The following is a 15,413-nucleotide window of genomic DNA, read 5'->3' as shown; positions in this document are numbered from 1 at the left end:
AACTACTATTCATAGGAAAAATGCTAAATTGAATTACCATTCTAATTGTAACTGTAGCACAAACACAGATTTCAATGTCCATGGAAAACAAAGAAAAAACAGCTTAAAGAGTAAGTAGTGGGGTTCCAAAACAAACTGCGTTACACGTCCCCACATGTTGTTACAATTGTTTAAATAACGTGCCTGTAATTTTATATTTCATTGTTAACATCCTGACAACTTTTTACACTTATAACTTTAAAATCTGTTTCAAAGCTCTTTTCAAAACGGCCGCTATAGTGCACTGGGGTTTAAGATCTGTCCTGTAAATCACTTCAAGAAGCGTGCAGCACTGTTTGGTGGACTTGAGCCGTAACAATACTTAAAGAGTAAAGAAAAGGTTGATTAAACCTTCAGTATCTCAAGCCTTTTTATACTCAGAAACCAAAGATGAAAGACAATAATTATATTTTGATTAATATTTACGGGTTCAATAATATAACAAGGAATAAACAATTACTCTCTACTATTTGCTCCCTAATTAAGGAATGGAAACTGCTTTACTCGACTGATAGTGTAATATTAGCTGGTGACTTCAACATAGCGCCTGACGAATGGCTAGACTGTTTCTCAACAAAACATGAATCAATTATAACCCATCGATCCTTGAGTCGTGTAATGAGCTAGGTTTGATAGACATATGGTGCCATATTCATCCCTATATAAAGTAATTATCTTGGTTTAATTCTAGCAACAATTCTCAAAAATCTCGTATAGATTATTGGCTTATTTCTATCTCATTTCAATTTATTAAAAAGCGTGTCTAACTGTTATACCTCAGCCTCTCCATTATTGGATCACTCCTGCATATATCTTTCTTTAGATCCTCATAGCCACAAATATGCATTTTTTAAATCTTACTGGAAATTTAATTGTAACTTACAATTAATCTTTTTGTAATCAAATTAAGGACCTTATTAAGGAAATACACACAAAGGAAGAATCAATAGCTTATATCAAAAAATGGGAAATGTTGAATTATCAGATCCATAAGCTGTCTATTAAAGTTGGTAAAAAAAATTAGCTAAATTCAGACATATTAATCAATCCAATATTATTTTAGAAATAAACTTAATTTGAAACAAAAATGAACTAAATAATGAAGTTAGATCCAAATGAACAACATTGCAATCACATAACTATATAAAAATAAAGCTTTTCTTTGTTCTAAAGTAAAGTGGACAGAAAAGGGTGAAAATAATTTGTCTTATTTTTTTTAATTTAGAAAAACAAAAGCAATGTAAAAAGTCTAAAACTACTCTCTTCATTAATAATTAAAAGATAGATGATAAAGGTAAAATCGCTAGTGAAATTTATAATTTACCCAAATCTATATAATTCCTCATGTTCCTCAAAATATTAAGCGCATAAATTCTATCATCTTTAAATGTATATGGCATAACAAAACCCATTATATAAGAAAGTCACAACTAGTAAAGATTATTCAGATGGTGGGCTCAAAGCCATTGACTTTGAATCCTTGATGGGGTCTTTTAAGCTAAAATGGTTAAGGGCCTGCTTATGCAATAGTGATTCTATGTGGTTTCATAATCCAAATAATTTATTCAGAGAATTGGGAGGTTTGGAATTTTTGCTTAGTTGTGACTAGATGCTTCACGGCTCCCCATAAAATTACACCGTGTAACAATTTTATTTTTTTTTTGGTTCCTGGGTAGTAAGTGTTATTTCCTAATTGCTTATGCCTCAAAAGTATAGAAAATGGCTATTATTCCCCACAAACTTTGCTTTTGTGACCAGGACAGTGATATTTTGAAATTTACCTATTTTCCAGAACATTCCAGATAGATTCATGCTGAGTAAACTTGGAGTAACTTCTAGAACTTTCTAGAACTTTCCAGTAATATAAATAGTAGTATAAATACAGGGGCCTTAAGCCCACCAGTTCAGTTTAGTTCCAGCTGCCTAAGTGGATACATATCTGCATTTTTCTGAGATGGCATCAATGTGACCAGTCTGTTCGAGGCAATCAGAATCGCCTGTAACCAGAATGAGTGGCGCCTCTTCATTGACAGCTCATCCAGGAGCCTCAAAGCCGTGCTGCTCCATAATGGTAACAAGTACCCGTCTCTTCCCCTGGCTCACTCGGTGCACCTCAAAGAGGATTACAACAACATCAAGACCTTGCTGGACGCCTTGAAGTATGATGAGTACGGATGGGAGGTCATAGGAGACTTCAAAATGGTGGCATTCCTGATGGGTCTCCAAGGCGGTTTTACCAAGTTTCCCTGCTATCTTTGCCTTGGGGACAGCAGGGACACCAAGGCACACTGCCACAGGCGGGACTGGCCACAGCGGACCGAGTTCTCTGTGGGGAGGAACAACGTCAAGTGGGAGCCAATGGTGGACCCCCGGAAGGTGCTGATGCCACCACTGCACATCAAATTGGGCCTCATGAAACAATTTGTCAGAGCTCTAGATAAGGAGTCGGCAGCCTTCAAGTACCTTCAAGACTTCCTCCCTAAGCTGTCTGAGGCAAAGGTCAAAGCCGGTGTCTTCGTCGAACCACAGATAAAGAAGATCCTGGAGTGCAATGAATTCCCCAAGAAGCTCACTAGTAAGGAGAAAGCGGCTTGGAACAGCTTTGTCGCAGTGGTTCGGGGCTTCCTGGGCAATCACAAGGCCGAAAACTATGTGGAGCTGGTTGAGACTCTGGTGAAGAACTACGGCACAATGGGCTGTAGGATGTCCCTCAAAGTCCATATCCTTGATGATCATCTTGATAAATTCAAGGAGAACATGGGAGCGTACTCAGAGGAGCAAGGCGAGCGTTTCCACCAGGATATACTGGACTTAGAACGCCGCTACCAAGGACAGTATAACGAGAACATGATGGTAGACTACATTTGGGGGCTGATTCGTGAAAGTGATTTACAGTATAATCGTAAATCTCGAAAAACTACTCACTTCTAAATCTTTTGTAGTCATTTTTGTATTACTTTAGTATAAATACATGTTAATTTGGATTCATATGTTGTTTTTTTCTGACTTTATGTGAACGAAAAGACACAAATTTGGAAATAGGTAAATTTCAAAATATCACTGTCCTGGTCACAAAAGCAAAGTTTGTGGGGAATAATAGCCATTTTCTATACTTTTGAGGCATAAGCAATTAGGAAATAACACTTACTACCCAGGAACAAAAATTGTGTTACATTGTGTTATCAAGCTATTACAAACAGCCATTGTTATATTGGAAATTGGTCTTTTCTCACAATTTCACACCTCACAACTCAATGTTATGGAATAATAGAGTGATCAAAATAAACAAGAAATTGGTGTTTGAAAAATAATGGTTTGATAAAAATATTATATTTGTCAGAGATTTACTGGATGCACAGGAAGTACATAGATTGTATAATGATTTCCTACAAAAATTCATCCTCTTGATTACAAACGATTGAGGCCATTCCCAAGGCTCTAATACACCTCATTGGAGGTTTACTGCAGTATTAGGAAGTTTGTCCTACCTACCCATCCTTATTGATTAATGGGTTACACTTTCTAAGTAATAAATGTATTTAAACTCACTTTTAAATCATTACCTCTATATATCAGTCCAGTGGCTTTCTTCATAAAAGCTTTCGTTTTGAAGATATCTCTTGTGTATTTTGTTGATCTAATATTGAATCTTTAGAACATTTTTTTTTCTCATGCCGTCATATTAAACATTTTTGGAAGGGAATTCATACTTTGTTATCTATAAATATTTCAGATTTTCTGGAATTGATATACGAGGACATTAGATGATATTTCAGTGCCAATTGTGATAGTGATATTTTGTTTATTGTAAACCTTATTATTTTGTTAGCAATTAATTTTATTCACAAGTGTAAATGGGGAGGCGTGAAGCCTTCAGTCATAGCTCTTATGCACGCGATTGAAATTTATGTAAAATCTATAAAATTATAGATATAATTTTTTTTTTTTTATATAATTATATTATAAATTATAAATCTATAAATAAGCTTTTAAGTCATATGATTTCTTAACCAAATACCTTATTGTTTAATGTGTAATTCAGTTTTCAGTTTCTTCCTATTCTTTTGTCAACATGTCTTCAACATAATTTGAATGTGTTGTATCCACCCACCATACAAAAAAGTTTGCTGCAAATCTGCGGTTAATTTACAGCAAACTAAATAATTAGCCAGAAATGTTTGCCAGAACATCTAATTAGCATGTGAAAAGTGACCTTGTGGCCAGTTTGCTGCAAATATTCACCACATGTTTGCAGCAAACTTGGGGAAAACTTGCCACTACAGTTTGCCAGAAGGTCTATATTTTGGTAAGGGCCCAGGTATCATTGTTGTTGTTCATGTTATTTTTGAATTGTTCTTTTCAATAAAAAAAAAAAAAAAACACAAAAAAACAACACATATATATATATATATATATATATATATATATATATATATATATATATATATATATATATATATATAAAATGATTGAGTCCAAACAGCCAATCAGCTTCCAGATCTAACGGGCTTCTATTTTACATAGCTGCCCGCTGGAACGTTGAAGTGCTTAACTGTGAATTCAATTTTAAATCAATCCGAGCATAAATACCGCTTTTTCCCTTAACATTCTAATCTACAACTAATCTGATAACATAAAAAGCTATTTTCCTCAGCGGAAGGTTACCCAGTGAAATATCAGAAGTTCAAGGTAAATATAGGTTTTAAAATGTTTTTAAAGCGAAAATAAAGAAATAAATCATTTTCTAATAGCGATAGAGCCCACTCGATGCCTACAGCTCTGGACGCATAACTCTGGACGCATAAGTTGCGGTCATCTACCACACGGTAGAGCCTGCATCGACGGGCTCTATCACTGCGTATATATATATATTTGCAACACTATGCATCCTCTGTTTTAAAATTTTGTTTTAAAAAAAAACCATGGCATCCAAACGGAAAGATTCTTGACATGTTTTAAAAAATAAAATTGTACAGACAAATTACCAGAATCATGTTCTGAAAGACATAGCCCAAGGAATACCAACCATGTACACACAACTAAAATATGACCGTGATAGTCACAGGCAGGTGAAGCAGTCATGGTTTCAAACAAACCCTCTGGTCTCGAAAGAACATTTCTACAGACGGCAAGCCAGAAACACACAGCTTCAAAAGATCACAGCTAAGTTTTGTTTTGGTTTTTTTCGTTGTTATTATTATTATTATTATTATTATTATTATTATTATTATTATTATTATTATTATTATTATTATTTATTTCTTAGCAAACACCCTTATCCAGGGCGACTTACAGTCGTGAACAAAAATACATTTCAAGAATCACAGTACAAGTAATACAATTAAGAGCAAGATAAATACAATGACTTTGGTTCTAGCAAGTACAAGTATGACAAAATACGATTCAATAATGGAGCAGATAACAGTGTCAGTGATAGTTACATCAGGATATAATTAAATACAAAATACTACAGATTAAATAACACTTGACAGATTACAGTACTCTAAAGTACAGGATTAAATGCAGTAAAATAGGGTGCATATAAGAGCAAGTAAAGCGCATTTAAGGAAGAGTGATAAGTGTCCAGGGGAAAAAAAAAATGTGCTGAAATATATTTTGGAAATTGTAACAGAGTGGATTCGAAAGAGGAACAATTTAATAAAAACATAAACACATTTATTATTTTAAAAAGAATGATTTGTCTCACTACGACATATTGAGTTTTAATGTCAGAATCGATGCAATATTACTGTCAGTAGTCCCAGGTGAAAGAACATGGTAAAAAAAATAAGTTTTTTAAACACAGTAGTGGCTGTACAATCCTATTAAATATTATTAATCACATTAGTACAAACTTGTGTAACTAGAGCTGTGGTTGGTCAGGTAGGCATTAACACATACACTAATAGCACTGTCCTGCAGTGGAAAGAAAACCATGTTACAGTCAAAATAATGTAAAGATGTTTAACTTGTTTACAGTATTGTTAAGTGGCTTAAGTGTTTCCATTGTGGCTAAAAAATGTTAAGTTGCTTTAGCCACAGTGGCTAACTAAATGAAAGTCTTAGAGGGAACGTAGGTAAAAAAATCAGGTATAAATCAGTAAAAATCAACTTTCATTTAAAAAAAAAAAAAAAAAAAAATCCTGTAATTTTTCCATAAAGTTCAGAATAAACCGGAAACGGGGAACACTACTTATATATTGTACAGCAACCTATACGGCACTCTGTATATCATATACTGAGCTGCATGTTTTCTACATGGTGATTACATGTATTTTATAGGGATTGTTTAATCCATGTGAACCGTGAAAAAATACAGCCTTAATCATATATAATACTGTCAGTTCTTTTGCAGACATCATTCCACTGCACTGCTAGTGTGTTTAATAATGTTAATAAGGGTGTGTGACAAAGACAGAATGATTCTTGGTGATAAATCTCCCTCCCGACCTGTGAGGGCGCTGTGTAAAGGTAACAGGACTGGATGGCCAGACAATTCATTCCCAGGGTTAGATGGAAGTCGGTCATCTAGAAAGGGGGTGGTGCTACGGTTCACTAAATCATGGACCCGGAAGGGAAACGATGTGGCAGCTGTGGATTGGAGGAGCGGTTGCACTAGTTAACCAAGGGGTCATGATTGATGGTACAAAAGGGGGCGTAGCGAAGTGATCTTTTTCTTTGTATGTGTGATGGTTTAGCTGTCTGGAGATAGTGAACACGCCCATTTATTTAATTTCCTGCTTTGATTTTAATGTGTGTTTTTAAAATGTATCTTGTGTATAAAATGTATGAAATACTGACGGGTAAATATATTATTAAATGTCTGGTAAATGTTTATTCACTTGGGAAGAGGTCAGAGGTCAAGTGGGTAAATAAAAGGAAGATGGTCGCTGGGCGTGAGGGGGGGTGTGGACCTTGCGTCCATATGTAGAAGCTGTTTGCGTTTTTGTTATTTTTAAATATTGCAATCTACTATTACCTCGAACTGTGTTTGCTTTTAGTACGCTTGCACACTGTCTGTGTTTCTGGATACTGCACTACGCACTTTGTTTTGGATTTGTTTACAATATCACCGCACTTGAATATCCGGAGGTATGAACTGTTTTTAAGAAAAAGCCTTGCTGTCTATGTGCTGCTGTTTTTATGTAATATTTCTAAAGACTCTGAACTGAATTACTGCCTGTGACTGAATTACTACTGCTCTGCACACAACACTGCCATAGGATGTGACTTGAACCCTGATTCTCGAAGTTTTGTGATAGTCTGCGGGACAACGCCGCTCGGCGCCGCGACAGTATGGTTAAAGCTGAACCAGAAGGAGAACATGTATTGTAATCATGAGTGTTTGTTTTGTTTTGTTTTGTCGTATCTAAGGAACCACTTTGTTTGTTGTTATTAGATGGCTGAACACGATCCGGAGCTGTCGCCAAAGGCCAGCACTTATACGGACATCACTGCACATTATTCACGAATAAACTGTAAATTACACCACAAGCACTAAATCACTCACTGTGGACTTTTTTGTGTTTGTGTTTTGTGTTATGTGTGGGTGTTTAGGAATGGGACTGTTATTATTTCAGAAACCAACCTGTGGATTAAAACAGAGCAATACACGCCGCTGTATTGCCTGTTATCATTGTTATTATTTACTGTCTTTGTGTCATCAGACCAATTGGAATACAAATAAAATATCATTGCACCTGGATTATCATTGTCTGTCTGTTTCTTGATCACCGCTGCATTCCTGCACCTGCACACTGTTAACCACTTTGCCACAGGGTGTCAGTTGAAAAACACTAGCAGGATTAAAACAGAGTTAAAGGCAAGCCGTATCTGTCACTACTGAGATCATGAAATGTTGAAAGCATGACCCCATTGTGTGCTTTTGTATATGTACCAATTCCAACCCCAGAGCACTGTGGTTCAATGATCATTGTGCAGAAAGCTGAGCACACCAGAGTCGTTTACACTTAAGACTAAGGCTGCTGCATTATTCAACTGTATATTACACATCTATACAGGTTCAGTAAAGCTTGAAACACTGAGCAGCTCAGTTCACTCAGTGTTCAAAAATACCAGAGCCCCTGCTGTTCAGACAGACAATAAAACAGACATAGCCCATCACAGCGAAACTGATTTGCGCTTCTCATTTAACAACAGGGTGAGGTCAAACAGACCTGTAAATAAAGTCACGCTGCAACAATCAGCTGCTGAAGAAATTAATGTTCCAGAATTAATCACCAGCTCCAGCTGTGCTTCTCTTCTGGGAATGGAAACTGCCTTCTGTGCAATCTAGACTGCTGGCTCCAACCTTGATGTACATCTTTGTACCCATACAAATCACAGTTCAATCAAACACACACCATGCTGAAAGCTGAACATCTGCATAGGGGGCCAATTATACTTTATATTCTAGTGTATTAAAATTCAAAAGCATTTTATCACCTATATTCATAAAACAAACAAAAAATAACAAACCAAAACAACAGGCATATAATATATAATAATGCTTCAGTATAAACATAAGTACAATGTTGAATTTTTCCCCTGTCGTTTTCAGTCCCTTTACTGTGCATACTAATATTGCACATTAAAAAATGAACAAGGATTGATTAGTCAATATGCTCTGCCATGTTACTTTGATCCAATTAGGATCAACGACTAATGCAAATTAATATATCCACTGATCTGAAGCTCATTAAAACATCAAACCATTTTTACATTACAGTACAGTGGTACAACCTGTATCTGCAATGTGTTATAAAGCAGAACAGAGGTTGGTTGAGGATTATCTGTATTTCACTAGCTATGGAGGCATGGGTTGGAATCTGGCTCAGGTCACGGCTGAAATTAGCTTGATTGTCTCCATTTAGCCCCCAGTCGAAATTAGCTCACACTTATTGTAATTGTACCACAGTACATCAGCTTTCATGCACATTCAATTCAAGTCTAGGATAACAGAGGTGCGCCCGCAATACAATCCAAAAAAGCCTATAGACCACGTTCTGTATTGCATTCAGGGCACTTCACCTCAAAGCTCACACAGGAACTTCCATTACATAGGTCTTTATTATTAATTAAGCTTGCAATAGACACCTGTACCAACGACCCCGCCCAGCTGCATATAGCTTTGAATTGCAGTTCTTCACTAAAGTCAATAACAAAATGTCCAGTGGTAGGGATGTGTGCCAGACAGTCATTTTTCTTAATAGGCTGCAGCACCTCCAGCTGCTACTGTAGCAACACAGCCTAGACTCCGTGGGATTTTGAGACATTTACGGTATACAGCACTGCCAACCCTCTCACATTTACAACTGTCTGGCTTCAAGGCTATGCTATAATAGCCTGGTGGAGTACTACAGTCTGAAAACTATGTTATGACTGTGTTCATGGTGTGAACAGTTAATATCATTCACAGAGGAATGCAAGGGACACTGGTAACATTTGGTTAATTCAAATGTGCCTGTGAATTAATTTTAAAAGTACATACATGACCGGACCCTCAAAGAAAAGTAGTTCTTCTGTTCTTATCTGTACTCTACTAAAAATTCCTTTTTTGTATTATGTCTTTGTATTATGTAATATCAATATGCATTGTTTGGATTAATGGTTGATTTGGACTACCATGGTCTACTGTAGTGATAAATGCAATTGTTATGTTTTTGTCCACCTTTCCGATTTCTGATACATACTATAATGGGATTTACACAGATTAAAGAATGTTTTATACATTTCTCTGAGACTATTTTTGGCCTTGGTTCTCATCTGAATTTCATGTTCTTTCCCCGACAAACACTTCTTGTCAGCAAGTGGTTTAACATACAGGACCTTAACAAAGGCAACAATTAAATACCAGGCAATGGTTCTCTTCTTGTAAGGGTCCAGCAGGGCCGGCGTCAGGGGGGGAGGTATGTGAAGAGGCAGGAAATATGTGATGTGATATCTAAAGGGTTAAAAACGATTGTGTGTTGTGAGTACTGGGTATTATTGTGTTGTATTCTGAGCACAGCACATTCTGGTGAGAACTGCTTGAGATGTGTTTGAGGCAAAGATGCTTAGTTAAAAACAACCCCTTATAAGGGAATCTTCATCTTTGAGAAAGTTCTAGAAAGTTCTATAATCGTGACGTGTTAATTTGCCTATTTGTTGCTATGCTAATCCTGTATAAATATTGTGCTACCTTGTCAATAATCAAGAGTGTGTTCCTGTAACCGCTGTTGCTCTTCCCTTGCGCGCATTGTATTAAAGCTTCTTGAAACTGCTATCGAGTGGAGTCATCAGTCATTTCACATTAAACAGGATTTTACCGACTACAGGTGCAAGGGACGCAACTGCACCCGGGCCCAGCCCAGAGTCCATTTCTTTTTTTTCTGAGCCCACTTCAATGACTAGACGTAAAAAATATATAGATGCCGTCTACTCCACTGGGATTAGAAAAAATAAAAAGGTAGCAAGGTAGTGTTGGCGGAATGTCAATCAAAACACAAATTCACAAATCACATCTGAGATTGTCTATCTGGAGGGGGGACGCAGAGCGAGCGCTCTGGCAATAGGTTGTGTTCAGGTCAGGTGATTACTCTTCTGGGAGATGTGATACTAAAGGCGTAATTTTTGTGAGTCCGAACAGACTGAACAGAACTGGACAACCTGATTTTGCGAAGCCGTTCCACCTTCCTGCCGTGGAATGTGTTCTGCTTGTTTGGTCGAACAGCCCAGTCTGCTCAAGGAGCAGTTCCACACAGTGAAACATGGTGGAGCCCCGCAGGCACAGCTATGGCCAAAAGTTTTCATCACCTACATTTTTTTTTTTTTTTGGATTGAGACATAATTAAAAAAAATAATAAATAACCCTAGATTAACATAATTTAAATATTTTATTTAACACCATCTAATCAAAGAAACCACAGAGCAATATTGCAAAAGTCTACCAGAATCCATAATTGTACAATAGTATTTCATGTTGCATTACGAAATGTCACATTTTTAAATTGTTTTTCATTAAGTATGGAAAACTACAAAGTGGTATGTAATTCAATATGTTAAAGTAGCATTATTCCAAAAGGTTTCATTCGACTATGTGAAGCAAAATTATTTAATTATAAAGATGCAAAACGTTTGGCCATAGCTGTACTGTACTGTTAATTCACTATACATGCAATACTGGCAACATACAATAAACATACAATAAACGTAGCCTCAATTTACGATGGTCTGTACTGTATAGCGAGATTTGTTTATGTATATTGACCCATAATATTAATCTTAACTACTGCTTGGAACTTTCTGTCTAACAAATTGCTGTCAGCCATGATGCTAGAATAGAACTAAATGATTTTACAAAAAGGCTAAAACATGTTCCTGTTCCACATAGAACAAACTAAACGTGTCTGTCTGCTCACGAAATTCCACCTTAACTAACGGATGGTCAAATTCAGTATTTTAAAAAAAAAGACATGCTTTTGGGATATTAATTTGTTAAGTGTTTTCGCTTATGAGTTGTAACAATTGCATTTGTATGTGTTTAGTTTTCATACTAACTTTTGTACTTGATAACATTAATTTAAAAATCCAATTGATGCCTATGATTAATACGTTTTATGACTAATTTGAAGCTATTGATATGTTTCAATATTAACTAAATCGAGTTATTAATCAAATTGATTAAACTTGTTACATCATTTATTTACTAAAATGTTTGGATATAGTGTTACTTGATTGATTACTGTCTTGTTCACATTCATTTTAAAATAACGTTAGAATATGTTTTGCTGAAAAAAAATGTTTTTGACGGATTCAGATTTTGCTGCTGATGTATTTATTTTGAAAAGTTTTTCTTTAGGTTGTGCTGCAGCAGTGCTGCGTGTTTTTGTCTTTTTATTTTTTTTTTGGGGGGGGGGTTCTACTTCACTGTCTTGCACCAGGGCCCAGTAAATCCTACTGGGGTCCAGATTTAGATTGTATTCACCTCTGTGATCAACAATGTTTGATATTTGTTACAGGGCAAATTGCAAAGGCCAGTCATTTGGTATTTTATTCAAGGGATGATAAGGGATTGCAAATTAAAGTATTTCGGCGTGCTTTACCATAGCTCTGGGAGAGTCTAACCTGGTCCAGACTGGCTGAAACACTTTTTTTTGTTGTTGTTTTTAAAGCACCTGTAAATTACAGGGTTGATGCTAGATATAATGTTGCTGTATATGCTGCTGACTTCCCAACTCCAAGTGGGAACAAGAGTTAAAACAACACCACTAGGGTAATTTAATCAAATGATAACAGAGCCTTGTCCCAGGTGGTAGTTTGGACAGCTGGCAGCAGAGGCGCCTTCAGTCTCCAGAGTTAATGATGCTTCTCAGCATTGGGGCACGTCCTGCTGTAGCAAATGGGCGCCTCCACAGAGGAATGGATCAGGAGGCAGATCTGCTGTTCGTCCTATTAAAGAGCACGCAGAATGATGGAATGGGGAGAAGTAGGGATGAGTGACAGCGGGGACTCCAGTATACATACATGGCCAAGGGAGCTGTAGAATCTGTGAAGGTTACATAGGCATGTGTGTGTAGAGATGTTAGTGTACTAAATTAATCCAAAAGTGGCAATGCTCCAGATTGTTTTTTGCCCCCATAAAAGGGATCAATTACAGTACATTGCTGCATATTCCATGTAACTTCTATAGTTTCAGTATTGATTTTTGAATAGGATAAATAGTATTGATTACTGAATAGGTTAAACATTACATTAATTGGTCTTGCATGGGTAATGCAAAGAACACAGTATATGTTTGTGAAGAAAACTTTATAAGTTGTGTCCTGCTAGTTTCAAACTCTTACAGTTGTTTTATTCATCTCTGAAAATCTACCCTTGTACTTGCTTCAATATTGAAAGTGAACTGTCTTACATTGATAATAAAATCTAAAAACAACTGTTCCTTCTCTACCTGGTTAGATGGGCAAAGATTTTTAGTATATGAAAATGGGAGAGGTTTTATTGACAACTTGCAGTTAACATGGCTTAATTGTTTTTTCCCTCCCAGATACAAGATCCAGATGGATGGGCATAACCATCCCATCTGTCAACATTCTCTCTCATCTGTCAAATTAAGTGTAAACTTTCAGATAAACCAAAGGATCTGCACACAGTTAAATAAATAAGAAAAATAAAACTATTAAAAAGGTGGCAGTTCTAAACACCTGTAAAATAAAACTTGAATTAATGAATCAATTAATTAAAAAGATTTAAAATGATGAAGAAAATTACAAATTAAGTTAAAAATGTTCTTTTTGCCCTCTGCACTGCCTTCCATCTGGTCCAAAAAACATTGCAACAGGTTACTTGTTCCTCAGGAACAAGTGATTGCTTCTGAGGAAGACCACATTATCCATTTGACTTGGGAGTTGTGGAAGAAGACGACTGGCTTCTTTCACAACTCCAGACTTTGATGTGTCATCCCAGGGCCGTGGTAAAATAGAGCTCAAAGCAATAAAAACTTCCTGGGGAGAAGCTCTCCTAGCCTTGTCAGTCACTGTACTGATTGATCCCTTCCACAATATCTGAAAGTACATCTCTTCTATACGGAGCAAGAACTGCATTGACTTGATTAGTTATTTTTGTGAAAATGTCCTTTTCACAATGATCTGTATCTAAACCACTGCCTCCACTCTTAATAACATCTTGCACCATTTCTCCAACAGTATCAAATGTGCATTGAGCTGAGCCTGATGCCTGTTTTCTAAGGCCTAAATGTATCCGACTGCCATCCTTGAAAAACATCCTTGCAGTGCCATATTTGTGTCCTAATTTAGTAGTACCATCTGTAGCAAGAGTGACATCATTTTCTTTCAAAATTCTGAACTGCACATGCAGCAAAGATGCCTGTCTCACTTCTAAAACCTTATATTTCTAAATGTCTCCCCTGGGAGTGTCTACTGTGTGTCAGCTAGTTTTTCCAACACTGTCTGACTACCTGAGATGCCTTACATGCACCAACATGTTGGCCACCAAATCCACATATACACCTCCCTCACTACATCTGTATATCTGCCTGTGTTGTAAGTAAGTGTTTTATCACTAAGGAAACTATCCAATTCTGCCTTCACATCAAACTCTCCCTTTTATTTACACTCCTGATGTGAGTTTGACTAAATGTCACTGTATCTTTACCTAGCTCTTTCTGTCATTTAATTTCAGCTTCTACAAAATACAGCTTCAGCCCTCTTTCCTTAGATTCATCATAAATCGTCTCTTTTCTAGCCGATGAATCTGTGCATAGCAAAACCATGTCTTCCACATGTTTTAATTCTCTTTCTAGAGTACAAATCAATGCATTTACGTGGTCTACAGTATTTAGCTAATCAGATTCACCCTGAATTGTATACATCCTACTACTAATACTAAAACTGCTTTCCCTGTGTGTGTCTGCACTGTCTGAACTGCTCTGTGACATATGACTAGACATACCATCTGTCACTGTCAATCACTTGTCTACCTGCAAGAGGTAAAGTAAAAATGTGCCTTTTAAATTCATCCCGCGTATCCTTATGCACACTAATCATTTTCTTTATATATTGTGATTGAAATAGCGCTGTTTCTCCATATTTCTAATATAAATATCAAGACTGAAGTTACGATTTAAGACGCCATAGACTGCAAGAGATCCACATCTGTCTTTCTCAGTACTACTGGCAAATGTATTCATGCATCACCCCATTTATTAATAATATGACACACTAATTTCACTTTTGATTTATCTGTACTTTTGTCGTGAAGATCTATCCCTAATTCTGCTCAAAAGGGAAACTTCTGCTCCCCCTTAGCACTCTTTGGCGCCTTCTCAATACCACCACTCACACTGGAACTAGCACTTACTGTTGACGTTGTCTCAGACAAGCGTAAAATGAGTTAAACTCAACGCTGTAAAAATCTCAATGCACATCACTTACTCCAACCCTTATATCTGAAAAACCTCTCCTGATAGGTTAATAATTCAAACAGGTATGATTTCCTGCCACATACCATGAACCAATCATCTGTTTTTTGGGCGTCAGAATCGTGGGTAGGTGTGGCAAAGTGGTTTGCAGTATGCACGTGTATGGGTGATGCAGTGCTTAAGACAAGGACAAACTGGTGAAATGATGGTTTATTTTGTAATCCAAAGTCTGATGACAAAGAATAATTATAACAGGCAATACACAGTGTTTGCGTATTGCTCTGTTTAATCCACGGGTTGTTGCCAAAATAATAGTCCCAGTATTTAAACACAAACACGATCACAAGTTCACAGTGATGCTATTGTGCTTGTGGTGCAAATAAAACTAAATCGTGAAAGAAGTGCAGTGTTGTCTGGGTTTTGTGCTGGCCTGTAACGACAGCTCTGGATTGTG

General features: G+C 36.6%; 1 protein-coding gene across 3 annotated transcripts in view; it reads right to left on the bottom strand.

Moving 5' to 3' along the window:
- The window catches only part of LOC117409388 (amyloid-beta A4 precursor protein-binding family A member 1-like), an 86,182-nt gene that overhangs the window by 40,318 nt on the left and 30,451 nt on the right, over positions 1 to 15,413 (bottom strand). The window lies entirely within an intron of this gene.

The sequence above is a fragment of the Acipenser ruthenus genome, chromosome 2, assembly GCF_902713425.1.
Source record: "Acipenser ruthenus chromosome 2, fAciRut3.2 maternal haplotype, whole genome shotgun sequence".
In the NCBI taxonomy this organism is placed as follows: domain Eukaryota; kingdom Metazoa; phylum Chordata; class Actinopteri; order Acipenseriformes; family Acipenseridae; genus Acipenser; species Acipenser ruthenus.
This window is presented reverse-complemented; position numbering and strand designations above follow the sequence as displayed.